Source organism: Lissotriton vulgaris, chromosome 11, assembly GCF_964263255.1.
Source record: "Lissotriton vulgaris chromosome 11, aLisVul1.2, whole genome shotgun sequence".
NCBI lineage: Eukaryota > Metazoa > Chordata > Amphibia > Caudata > Salamandridae > Lissotriton > Lissotriton vulgaris.
Window position 1 is genome coordinate 234,542,445 of NC_141699.1, and position 17,301 is coordinate 234,559,745.

Genomic DNA, 17,301 nt, shown 5'->3' on the forward strand with positions numbered 1-17,301 from the left:
ATCCTTAGGGACTATGCCAACATCTAAGACCTTGGTTAAGAATTTGGGAGTTTGGATAGACTCCTTGCTCAGATTTCAGACCCATACTAAGCGAGTGGCTGCCACATGTATGGGCTTGCTAAGAGGCCTTAATCCTCTTCTGAAGTTCTTTGAACCAGCAGTATGACAGCTCATTGTTCAATCTACCATCTTATCCCGATTGGACTATGCTAGTGTGCTACTTCTGGGGGCCAATAAAGCCGAGATTCAACGACTCAAAAGAGTCCAAAATTTGGCAGCTAGGATTTTGGTGGGACTTCACCGCCGTTTTTCGGTCAGAGCTACGATCAAAGGGTTACATTGACTTCCAATTTATGCCCAGATTCAGTTTAAAGCTCTGTGTCTGGTGTTTAAGATCATTAAATCTGGGAGCCCGGAACTTCTATGTACCCTTCTGACCCCATATGTCCCTCACCGTAACCTGCGCTCGCTGGGACAACACCTGGTGACTGTACCACGGATTATATTTTGCAGCATTGATGGTCGTTCATTTCGGTTCATGGCAGCTAAACTGTTGAACTCCATGCCGGCCCATATCCGTGGAATGGAGGACATGTTAGGCTTCAGGAAAGCAATTAAAACCCTCCTTTTCCCTTTGATATAGTCTTCTGGACATTGTTGGGCTAGCTCTCAGGGGATCCTGTTCCAGTTAGATTTGTTAGCGCCGGGACGCCTCTTTGCTGGGGCAGCTGCGCGCTTTAGAAAACTTTTAACATAACATACCATAACCCATAATATTGGCAGAATAGTTCAAATTTATTTAGAAACGCTTGAAAGGAAGTCAGGGGTTCCAACAGCATGACAACCATAACATTGGCGTTAAGCATGGGTCTTTGCTATTGTTTTCCCTTTTGTATCCCTTTCTTTTTGGGATTTAGTCTTATGCTTTCTGCCAGTGGTTCCTTATATAAATTCGAGAGGAGCGGAGACAGCAGAATCCTCTTTTGTGTCCTCCGGCTCCCACCAAAAGGCTGCAACAAGATTCTGTTAACTCAAACCGTCGCCACCGGGCCGGAGTATTCACTCAATATCCGGGCTTTAAATCTAGTGCCAAAAACAGATGTGTCCACTACTCTTACTAGAAAGGGCCAATTGGACTGTCAAAGACCTTTTCTGCATCGAAAGAGAGCACAAACGTGGGTGTCTTGATCTCTCTTGCTTTGTCATTGATATGTGGTATGTGTTTGGTGTTATCACTGCACCTCCTCTCAAGGATAAAGATTGTTTTATTTGAGTCCATTCATTCTTGCATTTATGGCCCTACGTGGTGTGCCAGAACCCCTATGAAGATTTTTTTCATTTTTGTTGAGAAGAAATATCGGTGTTACATGATATCTGTGCCTGGTTTGGGGATCATGCTTATAACTAGGAGTGAGTGTAACTCGCATGCTTTTCTGTAAAGTGGAATTATATGAGCTGCGTACCCAGGATGTGATGCTATTTGCAAAATGTGCAAAATGTGCCCTTGCATTTAAAATGGAACCAAGGATGCATTTTATACTATGAAAACAGTTCCAAATGCAATAGAACACAACTAGCAGCCTGCAGCCGATTGTGTTTGCTAAGTTGGTTGTTCTTGTGCTCCTTCTGTTAGATTTGTATGCCAAATCGCTCCCAATTATTAACATGCAAAAGTGTAACTTAAAATTACCAAAATTACTCAGATTACTCTGGGTAAGTTAAAACTTTTCTCTATTAAAAGAGAGGGACCCAAAAACCCAAAGTAGTAGGGTACCATGCGACAAAAGTCAGAAAATAAATTCCCCTTTGGTAACTATGAATCTATGCATTCATTCAGCTCAATAATATCGACACCAAACACTAATGCAACATTTTCACAAAACACATAGGGAAATGCAGATTCAATCAATGTGAAAAAATTTTTATAGTAACAATACACAATTTATTAGAACAAGTTAAAACCAGCTCAGGCTTGTATTAGGCATATCCGTTAAAAAATACATATGAAATCACATATACATTGACATTTGTACACATACACAATATATAATAAAAAGGCAAAAACCAATATTTGGGACAGAAAGAAAAGGGAATAAAAATTCCTGGTAACAATGGAAAAACTACAACGGTAGATCAAAGATCAAAACCAATATTTGTAATTAGTATTCCATAAGGTTTGTCGTCTTCCAAAACAAAAAGTAGTTTTCCATTTCTTATGAATCAACGCGTTTCGGTGGGAAATCAGTTAGTAGCCAACACCTTCATCTGGATAATTAATTAAACCATCCCATTAAAAACAACAGAAAGCCTTAATCTCTCAATTCACATTCATACTGTTAAAAACACCCCCTAATATCTGGTGGGTATAATCCTTGTTCACGATAGCACAGTCTCAGAGGTGGACTCGTGGTATCTTTCAATTACCCTAGAGCGATCTTAATCGCAGTTTCGTCTCAAAGATCGTTAGAAAAGTATTGGATGTAGGCTTGTATCAAGTCCCAATTATAAACCCTGTCGATATATTCTGATGCACTCCAAACAGGGATGCCAGAGAGTGACTTGAGGCAGATACACCCAGTGGGATGATGCGGGTATTAGTTTAAAAGAACGAGGAATAACGATGTCCTCATCCACGACACCCCGGGTCCGGTGGTGTTCCCTAATAATGCGCGGTGAATCAAGACGGGGCCGACACCTCCGAAACAAGTCAGCAGCTAAACCAAAGGGGAACTTATTTTTTGACTTAAGTTAAAACTTTGCCACGACCTAGGTTTAACTGCCTCGTGTATATGAGGTGAGGGAATCAGGGAAGGATGGAGTGTTATACAAGCATTTAGAATCGGTGCCAGGAGTGAACAGAAATCCCTGTAATGACTTCCCCTAAAGTAATGTCAGCCTCAAAGGTTGTGGCCTGCTGAATCATGAGGGTTGGCAGCAGAATTGTTAATAAGTAGGACAATGTAGTGTGTGCCAGCAGGAGGGAATCTGTGGTGTTTAAGTCAGAGTTATATTGGCTTAATAATTTGCTGTTCCTTCTTTGTTGCACACAGTTTCACATGGGTTCTAAATAGTTGCTATATTGGTCTTTCTGGAACTTTGCCCTCAATTTGCATGATAGCAGCATGCCAGCCTTGTTCCCACCCTTTTAATATTGCTGGTGTAGGACTAAAAGGGCATAATCTAGCGGTGACGGCCGTCACATGTAAGAGTGGTGAGCGGTGGGTTGGGGAGGGGGCGGGGCAGGATGAGGGTGAAGTTGACAGATGACGGGATAGGTAAAATGAAATAAAACAATAAACAAAACCGCTTACCTCGCGCTCACCAGTGTTTTTATTTATGTTTCTAATGTTACCTATTCTGTAGTCTATCATATTCCCTCCCACCCAACCGCTCTTACCTGTGTTGGCCGCCACTGTAATGTAACCTGTCTATGTCTAGTACTTTAAGTTGCTGCCGGTGTGAGTTGGTGCCCTATTTTACTGTAATCAAGCAGTTTGCCTATTGTACTGTGCTGCCTGTGAGATCAGTTCCCCATGTATTGCTACTTTTAACATATCCCAGCAGATGTTTTGGTGTGATTATTATTTTTAGTTTGTGGGAAGGAAATTTGCAATCTTTTGGCTAATTAAGGTAGTCTAGCTTAGCGTAAAACTGATGGGAGGCTAAGACAAAGGAGTAATCTCTTTGAGTGGGGATCAGTGCCTGTTATATGTCCACAAGTCCCAGGTCTTTCATCCATTCAAGCCCAACTTTAGTCAGGGTGCCTGTTCGGCTTGCTTGCTCCACCAAGCAGTCTTTTGTGGAGTCCATAACTATATTCAGGTACCCTTCCACCAGCTTCTCATGGTGTGCTGGTGTCATAATTTGTGCTAAGGCTTTTGTTAGAAACCCCTTTTGGTTACTGTTAGGTGTGTAAATAGATCCCAAAATGAGGTGTAGCTGCCTTTTGTTTTTCTGGCAACTAGCAATTTACAGTATGTCAGTCAATCAATCAGCGGTTTGTTAATTGCAACTACTCACCAAAAAGGGTCTCAAGTAGCTGGGGGCATGCAGCTCCTGGCTGTTCATAGTGGTTGGTCGAAGATCCAGGTCTTGAGGTCCTTCAGGAGCTTGGGGCGTGTTGGTGTCTGGCAGAGGTGGAGAAGGAAGGGTGTTCCATGCCTTTGTCGCGATGAAGGAGAAGGAGCGGCCTCCTGTTCTGGTCTTCTGATGGGAGGTTGTGTGTTGACTATCATTCCTTTGAATTTGCTTGTGAGAACTAAATTCCCCTTTTTTGATGTTACTGGAGAAAAAAAAACTTTAGTGAACGAGTGTGAGTTAAGTTGAGTGCAGTCACGTTGAAAGACATATGTCTCCAGTAGGAGACCTGTATCACAATCAATTGCAGATTATACAGAGGATGATGGATTGTGTGGAACATGTGACTGATCTACAATTATGCAAACAATTGCTGCAGCCACACAATCGCATAATTCCAGAAGCTCTGCTCATTGTGCTCTTTGGTGTGACTAATTCTGTGTGAAAATATTCCTGGGATACTAGTAATAATCGCAACATGTGCTGAGGTGTGTGTCTCATCTTCCGAATCTCCCAACTTATAAACTATATACTGATAAACAAACAACATCATTCCCCCTGCCCCCTATCGAAGTACCCCCCTTCTGGCCAAGAACTAGGTATCCAATCCATTGCGCCAATGTGTGTCCTCCTGAGCCCCTTATTTCTACCAGTTTTCCCATCTCAGTCGATTTAGCAATATGTATTGTGTTCTACCCCCTCATGTCTCACTTGTTCCCTTGGCAGCTCCACTGACCACTAACTTTGCAGGCTTTCAGGTTAAGCCCCATAGGTGGCACCTCACTAAATGTTGTAAAGTTCAGTCCTCCCACTCTTTCTCATCAGAATGCAGTATTATTGCTCTCCTCTCTCATTGAGTTTCTTCTTGTGAGTGTCTGAGGGAGGAGTGTTTGAAGGGAATCGTGGACCATCTGATCCAGTGACTGATTGGGTCATCTATTCTCGATTGTCATCATGTCACACACAGGAGGGGCTTCTCGTGGTTGTTCTGCCAATTCAAACAGGACTTGTGCTTTTGTTGGGGTGCGTATATTGTGCATTGTCTATTTCCGAGTGAATATTAGAATGAAAGGATGGCCTAATGATACTGACCATTGGCTGAGCAGCCAGGCAGAGCGCAGCAATAGGGAGGATGCATTAACTAATAAGTAGATTGTAACAGATACTTTATTCACTTCTACTTTTAGAAGGAAGTAGCTTGTCTAAGCTGTGTTCTCCTCTACAAGGTGATTGGAGACAGATCCTGGTAAAACCAGAGAGTTGCTTTTTTGAAGGAAATTATATCAATCAAGTGCACTGCTGGCAAAATCACTTCTTTTTGTTAGAAATAGTGCATACCTGTGAGAACATGTGTTGATCTAATTCTTGGGCCTGCAGGCCTCCCAACTCAGTGCATTTTGTCAAGCTGGATGTTTCCCATTGCCAGGTCATGTATTATGTGTCAAGTGAGTGCTTCAAATGATAAGGTGTCTCACGTGCCTCAAGTCTTTTGTCGTCTCCGGGGAGGCCTTTACTGTGATCTGGTCCCTTCCAAAGTCCCTAGTCTTCCATCATTCGACTGTCTGTGCTGCACCATCATGTACAGGGGTTTTGCTCTGCATTACAATACCCCTTCTGCAGGTTTAGGACTCTGCTCCTTCTGCTGACTTATGGGTGATACTCGCTTATAAAGAGTTGGGCTGATGTAATGTCTCTGGGTATTTACCACTTTACCAAACTTAAGAAGGGGAGAGAAGTCTTTACATAAGATAAATCCTCATCTTTCCAAACAAAATGCTTCAACAAATTAAAAGAAGACATATCTTGATTATCATAAAGTGCATGTATATGGTCTACCCGAGACGGGTAAGTAACAGCACCCAGGTAAATCCGTGCTCACCATACATTTGTCTTGGACTTGTGTCTCATTAAAGAAGAGGTTTTATGGATATATACCGGAGCATATTACCTACCGGCGGTCGCCAGTAGGTACTTATAGTTAGGACCTATCTTCCGTAGGAAATCAGCAACATTCTGTTTCGAATAACGTTTAAGCATGGGCGGAAAATCCGTTACGCTCGCGGATTTTGTGGATTTTCGGTAAATTCGCAATCCGCGAGATTCGCGAATTTCCCGCAAAATCCGCAAATCCGCGCGCTGCGGATTTTTTGCTTGTGTTCGCACTGCTCGCGGCCCGCGGCGCGGGCAGCAACAATCTCGCACTCGCGAAATTACAAAAATTATAATTGGGGAGGGGTGAAGGAAGGAAGTGGCCCAGTCTCCAACTTCCTGTTCCTGTCCAGCAAGCTCCTCCCATTGGGGTGGGGTGAAGGAAGTGCCCCAGTCTCCAACTTCCTGTTCCTGTTTCCTGGCCACTTTGGATTCGATCTTGACTGGGAAGGATTACTTTTTGTGGATGCTGCTGGATATTTGGATTTGAGGCCTTTTGGATTACTTTTGGATTCGAAATTTGATTTCACAAGTAAGTTGACAAGTTGATGTTGTTTGTGGTGATTTTTGTGTGTGTTTTTCGACTTTTGGGGTGGTGTTGGGGGCTGGCTATGTTGGTGGTGGGGCCATTTGGATTACTTTTGGATTCGAAATTTGATTTCACAAGTAAGTTGATAAGTTGATTTTGTTTGTGGTGATTTTTGTGTGTGTTTTTCGACTTTTGGGGTGGTTTTGGGGGCTGGCTATGTTGGTGGTGGGGCCATTTTGAGGCATGGTCCTGCAGGTCCTGGCCATGTGGATGGGGTCAAGCGGCCATTTTGAAGTCAGGCAGTGTGCTTTGTGCCATAGGCCCACCCAGTCTGCTCTGACTTCATTCATTATGCCCAGGGGCCCTAGAACTCCCGCGGATGTACCGAAAATCTGCAAGTTCGCGAGCTGCGGATTTTTTTGCTTGTGTTCGCACTGCTCGCGTCCCTCGCAGCAACAATCTCGCACTCGCGAAATTGCACAAATTACAATTCTGCACATGAATTGAAAACCATCAGCAGGCACCATAAGGAGTCCATTTTGTGGGGGTGGGTGCCCACCCCCACAGAATGGGGTGCCATAGGCCTGCACCCAGTGTGCTCTGATTTCATTCATTATGCCCAGGGGTCCCAGAATCGGTCTGTTCGCGGATTTTGTGGGTTTTTCGCCACGTTCGCGTCGTGAAGCAACAATCTCTGAAGGACTGGGTTCTTTTGGACCCAGCGGTGCCAGGGCACAACACCTGAAACCTTCGTGGGTAACCTGCTCCGGCGTACAAGTCACAGAGACACGGGACACTTCCTTCGGCGTCAAAGAGTCAAGGTTTATTTACTGCAGGGAACACAGAAATCACAGGAAGTACATCGATTGTAGTTCGGGGAGACTGCTTCAAATTGTATTTGTGGATCGCTCCACTGAAGGACTGGGTTCTTTTGGACCCAGCGGTGCCAGGGCACAACACCTGAAACCTTCGTGGGTAACCTGCTCCGGCGTACAAGTCACAGAGACACGGGACACTTCCTTCGGCGTCAAAGAGTCAAGGTTTATTTACTGCAGGGAACACAGAAATCACAGGAAGTACATCGATTGTAGTTCGGGGAGACTGCTTCAAATTGTATTTGTGGATCGCTCCTTTTATACAGTTTTTACCAATAGGATAACATGCTACACAATAGTTTACAACCTGGTTCCCACAAGTCGCTCTCAGAGGGGTCGCTTTGGTCACTTTGAAACACACAAGGTCCGGAACATAAGTGCGGAAACATTTGGCGGTTCCCAACTGTAAAAACCCATCTTCCCACCATTAGCAAATTCCAATCAGCAGTAAAGTAGATCGAAATAGGAACGAAGACAGGTGCAGAGGAAGACGGAGACAGTAGGGAGATCGGAAAGGGTGTAAAAAGGGGGGGTATCGAGAAGCACGAGATACAGGCATCAAAGGGACGTGCCTAATGAGATGCACGGCAGAGACAATAAGTCCGTGCGGCAAGATGAGCCTCGAGCGGCATCATCTGTCTTACAGCAGCAACCCCCTCATCATAAAGACACTTTCAAAGAACATGTGTCTTCCGCAAATATCTTGGGAGTCCCAGGGTCGCGAAGCGGACAGCGTCCGTTCGCTGGCTACTTGAGGGCAAGAGACAAAATGGATGCCGTATCTAAGATGGAACCCGTGGGTACAGATGAAAAACCCACGTAACAAACGAACGGTTTAAGTTAGCACAGCGAAACTGCGCACACTTACTAAACTCGTCATTTGCGGTTCATAGATACTAGACTCGCCCATATTCGTGCGAGTCGAAAACACCACTTACAATTGTCACAGAACCTCAGACGCTCCTTTTGCCCTCATGTAGGCAAGCACTAGTCGGAATCATATTCGATATTCATCAGACCATCAAGATGTCGTTGTAGCATAGCTCTGTCCGATCGAGTCCCCTTGGTAACAGATGGTTGTCTCATACACGTTGTAGCACAGAGGCCACATAAGGCAGGACCACACTGCACACAAAGGCAACACGTGAACAGGAACACTACCACAACCCCGATGATCGTCAGAATCTTCCAACCCCAAGCCGACACCAGGCCCCAAAACCAACCAAGTAGCGTCCAATCCCCTACATCCACGTGTATGGATTCGGAGATCTTATGCAACTTCGAGATGGCTTGATAGACAGTAGGAGCATTATCTGGAATGAAAATGCAACAGCTCGAATGGATCACTTTACACACCCCACCACGATCTGCTAGGACAACATCTAAAACCATACGGTTTTGTAATGTCATAAGTCTTTCCGCCTGAAGTTCTGTGGTGATATTACCAAGGGCACTGGCAGTAATATTAGCTGTCGATTCTACCACTCGAGTCAAATGTCTCAGGTTCCTACTATTAACCATAGGTCCCCAAAACGGGAGGAAACCCTTGAAAAAGTCTCCTGCCTCTTGACCGGCAGTATCCTCTTCGCTAATTACGCCTCGTACAACTCTAGTCTTATGATAATCGGCATCTACAGTAAACGTCGGAGGCAACAGATTTGCAACGAAACATGAGCCCATGAAGTCTGCGGGCAACCATGTGTATGCACGATCATGACAGATAAAGTATGTACCCTTGGCAGCCAGGAACACAGGGGACGGGGACATTGGCAGAACGTAACTTTCAGTGCAAGCACTTACTCCAAGTGAGGCTTGCGAGCCACGACCCACAAGACAAAGATTACCAGTGTGGGGTACGACCCATATTGGAGACGAGCTTTTAAGCTGCTTTTCATTAGTGAACATACTATATTCCCCTCTACTTAGGACCCTATAGGCTTGTACCTCTTCTCTAGGGATAAGAAAAGGATCATGGATCTCATCTTCCATATCCTCTATAGCCATCGATAGCAGCCTCTGATACGAGGTAGGACCAAAGTTGGGGGAACGTTGTTCTTGCGTGGGGTGGGAACCCAGTGCGCTTCGAAACATTGTTTGGAATGCTCGAGCTGACCCTTGGGAACTATACGGTAACACCAGATATGGAATTCCCTTACCCGTAGTATGTGGCATCAACCCACACACCCAACAATTAGTAGTGTTAACCACTAACTGATGCTGATGGAGGAGCTGGATAAAGGAATTATTGCGGAATTCTACACGTCTAGCCTGTTCGTGTTCTGGTAACATATGAAAGGAATGAGGAGAAGCAGTAGAAGTAAGGTTAGGGTAAGGAGTAGGAGTAGCAAGGAAAACGTAAGATATAGCGTAATATACCCCACCCGCCAAAAATGCAGAAGCAGTCAAAAACAAAACAAACAATTGGGATACAAAACATTTCGTACGACTAAGTTTCTGCAGCTTGACTCTATACGCCTGAGCTCCTTCCAAATCATTCAGCTTCGAAAATGCCATTTCCCTACGACCGTCCGCAACGTTTCTTGACGCACTTCGTTCTGTGCAGCAATAGTCAATCCCCAGGAGTTCCTAGGAACCGACGGTCTTTAACCTAGCGTCAAGACCTACTGTCCAGAAGGAAGTACGCGCGCGGCCCTACGGCCCTCAATACACAATATGTATTTATTTAGCACAATATTTCTCAGCTGTGGAAGAAAAAAGATACAAGGAGGAAGCTTGATATATATACAAAAACTTTCAATGATACGAATGTTCAAAATTGATCATGGGAAACGAGGATATTGCAGTTATCAATCTCAGCAAAGCAAGCAAATTTTATTTGTCCTTAGTGTGAGATCGCAAAGAATATCGATGTTTCCCTGGACGTGTCTGCTCGTCGAACAAAGGATCTGTTGAAGAGACAGCGTCCTGCTGATCAGTTCGTTGATCTGGTCTTGAGTCTTTTGCTGACAAATGTTCAACAGTGACTTTCTGCTGCGCTGAGGGTTCTCCAACAAGCTGTGCGTCGCTAAAAGGTACAAACGCCGGCAATGTTTCTGTTTCTGTTGACGCGATGCCTTTCCTTATCCACGGGTCTGCCGGCAAAGGAATAGGGACTCGCTTACAATGGGTAGCATGTACCCAATTTTTCCGCCCCTCAAGACGAACGGCAGTCCTCGTGGCCAGGAGCACCTGGTAAGGTCCGGTGAATCGGGGGTCCAGATTGTTTTTTCGTGAGAAGTTACGAGTAACCACCCAGTTCCCGGGCTGGAGCTGGTGGCCTGGACCCTCCGTCTGCGTCGGCAAGGCGTCGTAAACCTGTTGATGAATTAACCTCAGTTTAGCAGTCAAGTCATGTAAGTAATCGATCAACATCGGAAACTCAAGATCAGAGAACATTCCTGGCCTAGGAACCCCCCACACATTCGCAGGACGGCCGAACACTATTTCATAGGGACTAAGCCCTATTCGGGAGTGTACAGTCGCCCTAGTTGACAGTAATGCTAGGGGCAAAGCATCAGGCCACGAAAGTCCAGTCGTAGCTTGAATCTTCGCTAATTTTAGTTTAAGGGTGCCATTGTACCCTTCAACCAATCCAGCTGACTGAGGATGATTGGCGCTATGGAATTTCTGATTGATTCCAAGGCCCTTACACACACTCTTCATCACACTTCCAACAAACTCACTTCCGTTATCTGACCACACGACTCTAGGCATTCCATACCGAGGAAAGTATTCCTTCAGTAGGATTTTCGCAGTAGACAAAGCAGTATTGTCTTTGAGGGGATAGGCCTCAATCCATCGGGAGAATGCGCAAACCACAACCAAAACGTATTTCAGGTTATTGCATCTCTCCATATGGACGAAGTCCAATTGGATCACCTCAAAGGGATACGAAGGAGGAGCAAAACTGCCAGGAGGAGTTGGGGTTCCTTTGCCAGGATTGTACATTATACACACCATACAATTCTTCACCAAACGTTCAGCACACTTAGTAATTCCATCATTCTTCCACACATCAGCCAGCAACTTGCAAATACCTTTCGCGCTAATATGTGCTAACCCATGTGCCATTTGCACAACGGCCAGTACATACGCATCAGGCAACATCCATCTTTTCTGATCCGACAAATCAATCCAGCAACCATTCACATCCAACCTTCCCGTACTTTCTTTCCACTTCATCTTTTCAGTGTCGGTGGCCTCATTCTGAATAGCTTTCACACTCTCTATGGTATTTTCACACATACTTGATTCTGTAGGCCACCTAACCGAACTTGTCACATACATTCGAGTGCTAAGGTTCCGAGCAGTCTCCTTAGCAATCTCATCTGCAAACGCATTACCACGACCAACATCATCCGTCACTTTACGATGCGCACTACACTTAATAATTGCAATTTGAGCAGGCAAAGTCAATGCATCCAAAAGATCGTTCACAAGCTGGCCATGCTGTATTTTCGTGCCATGCGACGTCAAGAAACCACGCTCTCGCCACAACCGTCCAAAACTATGCGCTACACCGAAAGCATACTGACTATCGGTGTACACATTCACACGTTTACCTTTTGCTAATACACATGCTCTAGTGAGAGCAATCAGCTCTGCAGCTTGGGCAGAATTCTGATTCAATCTCGCAGTCTCAACAACAGTATTCAATGTCACCACAGCATAAGCAGTAGTCACATCACCATTCGGCAACTTAAAACATGACCCATCCACATACAGGGTGCCATCCGGGTCTTCCAATGGGGTGTTTTTAAGGTCCACACGACCTTTTGTTTCCTCCTCTGTCCGCAAGTAACAGTCATGTTCTGCTACTTCATCTGACTCTGCACTAACTGGTAACAAAGTTGCCGGATTTAGGACATTACAACGTTTTATCTGAATGTGGCTTGCCAAAAGCGTCAATTCGTACCCAGACAACCTCGCACTCGTCAAGTGCTGAGTTTTCGTACGATTCAAAAGAGTATCGACTGCATGCGGAACCATCACCGTAAGCATATTATCCATGACCAATCCTGCTGATTGTCGGATGGAGACCGCAGCTGCCGCAGTTGCTCTCAAACAACTCGGCAATGCTCTAGCTACTGGGTCTAAGGTCGAGGAAAAATATGCACATGGACGTTGTTTACCACCAAAAGGTTGCGTTAAGACACTCAAAGCACAACCTTCCCTCTCGTGAACATATAACGTGAACGGTTTACTGTAATCAGGAGTACCTAACACAGGAGCCGAACACAATGAATCACGTAATTCAGAAAAACTATTCTGGCATTCTTCCGTCCATGGTAAAGGAGTCGAAACATCCTTGCACGTAAGAGCCACCAATGGTTTCGCTAGCAATGAAAAATTAGGAATCCACTGCCTGCAGTACGACGTGATACCTAAAAAGGCACGCACATCTCTTTGGGTTTGTGGCACAGCCATGCGTGCAATCGCTGCAATTCTCTCCGGGGTCAACCTCCTTCCCTCCTTTGACAATAAGTGACCTAGGTAGGTGACTTCTTGACAACAATATTGGAGTTTAGAAGGTGACACCTTGTGATTTAACTCACAGAGATGTTGCAGCAACGACACTGTAGCGATTTTGCAGATGTCCTGAGTATCAGCCGCCACCAATAAGTCGTCGACGTATTGGATTAAAGCCGCACCAACCGGCAACCTAAACGCATCTAGTTGACCCTTCAAAGCTTGACTGTAAATCGATGGACTTTCACAGTAGCCCTGAGGAGCGCGTTTGAACCGGAAGCTACGTCCACCAAGAGAGAAACCGAAAAGGTCCCTACTCTCTTCGGCAATCGGGATGCTGAAAAATGCATTTTTCAAATCAATCACCGAAAACCATGAAGCAGTAGCTGGAATCAGAGTCAGTAGCGCCGTGATGTCAGGCACAACAGGGAATTGAGGAACCACAATTTTATTTACCTCCCGTAAATCGATAACAAAACGATAAACAGGCGGTTTGGTAGGATCAGTACGTTTAAGAATGGGCAGTACAGGACTATTGCACACGTTTCCCCGAGTTTCTTCAATGACATCTTTCTCGATCAAATCATAGATGATCGTTAACAAAGCTCGTTCACCATCAAGGGAGATACGGTATTGGGGAATACGTGGCAAGCGCACATTAGATTTCAACTGAACAACATAAGGGGAGATATCAAGTAGGCCCACATCATTTGGACCCGTCGCCCACAAAGACGCAGGAAGAGAATCCAATTCCGGTGGAAGCTTATCGAGAGACAAGTACATGGGAGAGACTACTCTCTCTCCTAACGTAAGCTTTACACCCGCAGGAGAACAATACAAAGTTGCATACAAGCGTTTCAGCAAATCCAGACCCAAAAGATTTTCGCCACAACCAGTAGACAAAATCAATGGAGCTTCGAGCTCACGAGGCCCAATTTTAAGGGGCAAAGGGCGCGAAACTGGATTGCTAACGGGGGCGCCAGAGAATCCAACGGAAACATTTGTTAAGCCAGACAAAGGTGCGCCAGGGAGTTTCGAATGCATGATAGAACTTTTCGCTGCACCAGTGTCCAACAGAAAAGGCTCAACGACGCCCGATGTAGCAACTGCGACGTAAGGCCCTCTCTGATCAACCGGAACTGATACCACTCCCTTTCCTTGTCTTTGGCTGTCCTAGTAATTACTATCGTCAGTTCCCTGATCGACGTAATAATCGTCTACATTGTACTGCGCAGATCGTCCTTGCGATGATCCACGTTGATCGAAACAGTTATTAGAATTTGATGAATGGTCAGAGCGATCATTCTGAGCACCACGACCTCTACCACGTGATGCATGCTGTGCACCACCACGGCCTCCTCTAGACGAATTACCACCACTACGGTCATTTAAAGCAGGACAATTGAATTTAATGTGTCCCTCCTGTCTACAATAAGCACATTGGTTGTACCCTAATGAAGATCTTTGGAAAGAAGAATCATTACGCAGCTGCGATCGATTCAATTGCGACTGCGATCTATTCTGCTGAGGCGCATTCTGATTAGACCGCGGCGGATATACTTGTTGTAACAACACTTTAGTTTTTAGCTCCTTCGTTTTTTTATCGGCACGGTCATTTTCCTCTTTTTCTCTATTTTCGTAATATTGTGCCGTAGCCAATATCTGAGCTGAGGTAGAAACGGCCCACGCACTTTCAGAATTCCTTAATTTATGGCTCAAGTCGGGCAATAAGTTTGACACAAACTTATCCACAAACAACCTCTGTCCACCCTCAGTACCCATATCCTGTCCACTATGATCAACGAATGCTTCCTCGAACCTCGTAAAGAAGTCCGAGACACTCTCATCTTTCTTTTGCTTACAGGCTGACAACTTATCCCAATTTACCTTCATAGCTGGCATAAGCGTTTTCATTAATGTAATGATTCGCTGAGGAAGTTCAGCAATCAACTGATCGGGTTTAGTGGCAGCCACTTGTCCAGCGTCTGCCGCTGTAATGGCATTCCAATCACCACCTAATTCATTTGCGTGATCTTGGTGACGAATCTTCGCCCATACCGGTTGTGGTACGATATTACCGAACAACATGTCGATATCGGCAAGATTCATTATCGTAGCGTCTACGAGCTGCGATAATTCCTTGTAATACCCAGCAGGATTTTTGCGAGGATCGGGCAAAGTTTGTTTCACCTGAAGCACTTCCGATCGTTTCCATGGGAGGTGTATCCACACTCTCTGGAAATGTGCCGGAACTGGCTGGGCACCAGTATTATCAATTGGTATCCAAACTGGCGGAACTTCACGCATAGGATATTGGCCAGACTCGGTTTGTTTTTCAATGTCCTCAACGAACAATGCATGAGGAATAGGAGCGGGACGAAGAGATAGTAAGTGCTCAACAGCACGTCGAACATTAGTGTCGACTATCAGTCCAGTTGCGAACTGGAGCCGAAGTTCAGACAGGGCGGTCAGCACCTCGTCAGGCGCATTAACCACTATCTGATCATGTAAAAACTTGCACATTTCATCAAACACATATCTCTGAGTTGGTATGTTGAATTGATCAAACGTTTCGAAGACAACACGAGGTGGATTTCTAACAGGGTTTATCATCCAACCCATCGCCATATTGTATAGCGCAACACGTTCTCTATTACCAGGAAGCTGGCTACGTCTCTGAGGACCATCAGAACCAGCAGACCCAAAAACAGGTCCGAGCGACTGGAAGAAGTTTGTCGCAAGGGGAGAATTACGATTACGAGTAGAGGGAGAAGAATAAGACACAGGACTAACAAGAGAAGGAGTAGAGACATTAGCAGCAACAGGGGTTAACAACACAGGAGCAGTAGCGGGAACAGGAGTATGTGGAAGCGGAGGAGCAGTAGGAATAGAAATAGGCAAAGGAGCAGGAACAGGCGGAAGAGCGGGTGCAGGTTGAGGAACTGGTGGAGGAATAACAGGTGGAAGAACAGGTACGGCAGGGACCACAGGAGCTGCGGTACCCTGTACGTACGGAGGTGGCGACTTCATAAGATAAGACATTAAAGAATCCTCAACTGCCTCTTCCTTCTTATCCGTCTCCGTAGGCAAAACAGGATAGCATTTGTCTATGGACATACGCTGTAATCTCTCAAACACTTCCTTATCCTTATCCTCCTTATCACGCTGAAACTGCTCAGCTTTCTTCACTATAGTAACAACAGTATCTCGCTGACTACGTTTATTTTGTCTGATCTCTTTCTGTCGGGCTTCTTTGCGCCAGAACCGAAAGGCATCAAACATGGCCGGCCTAGATTTGCGTTCGAACAACTTTATTTCCAAATTATCTAAGATCGACGCTTCGAAGCTACCGTGAGGTGGCCAATGAAGATCGCCGTCTTTCTTTGTATATTTTATCCAATAATCGTTAAAAGCAATCGGGCCTAGCCCATGTTTGCTATATAAATCATAAGTAGGAGTTCCAACCGGAGGTATCGGACACGAGTCCTCCAGCAGGGAATCCGCACCACAAGGTCTAAAGCAACTGAACAAAGTACTACGACCAGGCATCTTGCACACTAGCCGAGTTTCACAAACTTCAAGGGTTACGGGATTTCGGGATTTACCAAGTCCCAGCAAAGAACTAAACCCTCGGTCTTTGGCGGCTGCAGTCGTCAAACAAATACAACAACAACAAAGTACGCTAGCAAAGTGTCACCGACAAAAACACTCACACAGCGTGTACAACAAAGACACCCGCTAAAGTGTCTACAACAAAAACACTCGCTAAAGTGTTTACAACAAAGACACTCTGGGAGCGACCCACAAATACTTAACTCAAAGATCAATGGCGTCCTCAGGAAGGCCCGTCAATCGTCTCGCTATACCAAGGTCTACGCCAGGCGCCAAAACAGGTCTACAGTCAGGGCAGCAGTCCGTCGCAGCCGTTAGGAGGCGGGAATCTTCGCGGGAAAAGTCTTCGGGCCACTTATTTCGACAACAGGATCGATGAAGCGGGGTGCACCTTCCCTCGGAGATTTCGCACGAAGTTCCTCACGATCGTCGGGCTTGGACCGATACCACTGATGAAGCCCCACGTTGGGCGCCAACTGAAGGACTGGGTTCTTTTGGACCCAGCGGTGCCAGGGCACAACACCTGAAACCTTCGTGGGTAACCTGCTCCGGCGTACAAGTCACAGAGACACGGGACACTTCCTTCGGCGTCAAAGAGTCAAGGTTTATTTACTGCAGGGAACACAGAAATCACAGGAAGTACATCGATTGTAGTTCGGGGAGACTGCTTCAAATTGTATTTGTGGATCGCTCCTTTTATACAGTTTTTACCAATAGGATAACATGCTACACAATAGTTTACAACCTGGTTCCCACAAGTCGCTCTCAGAGGGGTCGCTTTGGTCACTTTGAAACACACAAGGTCCGGAA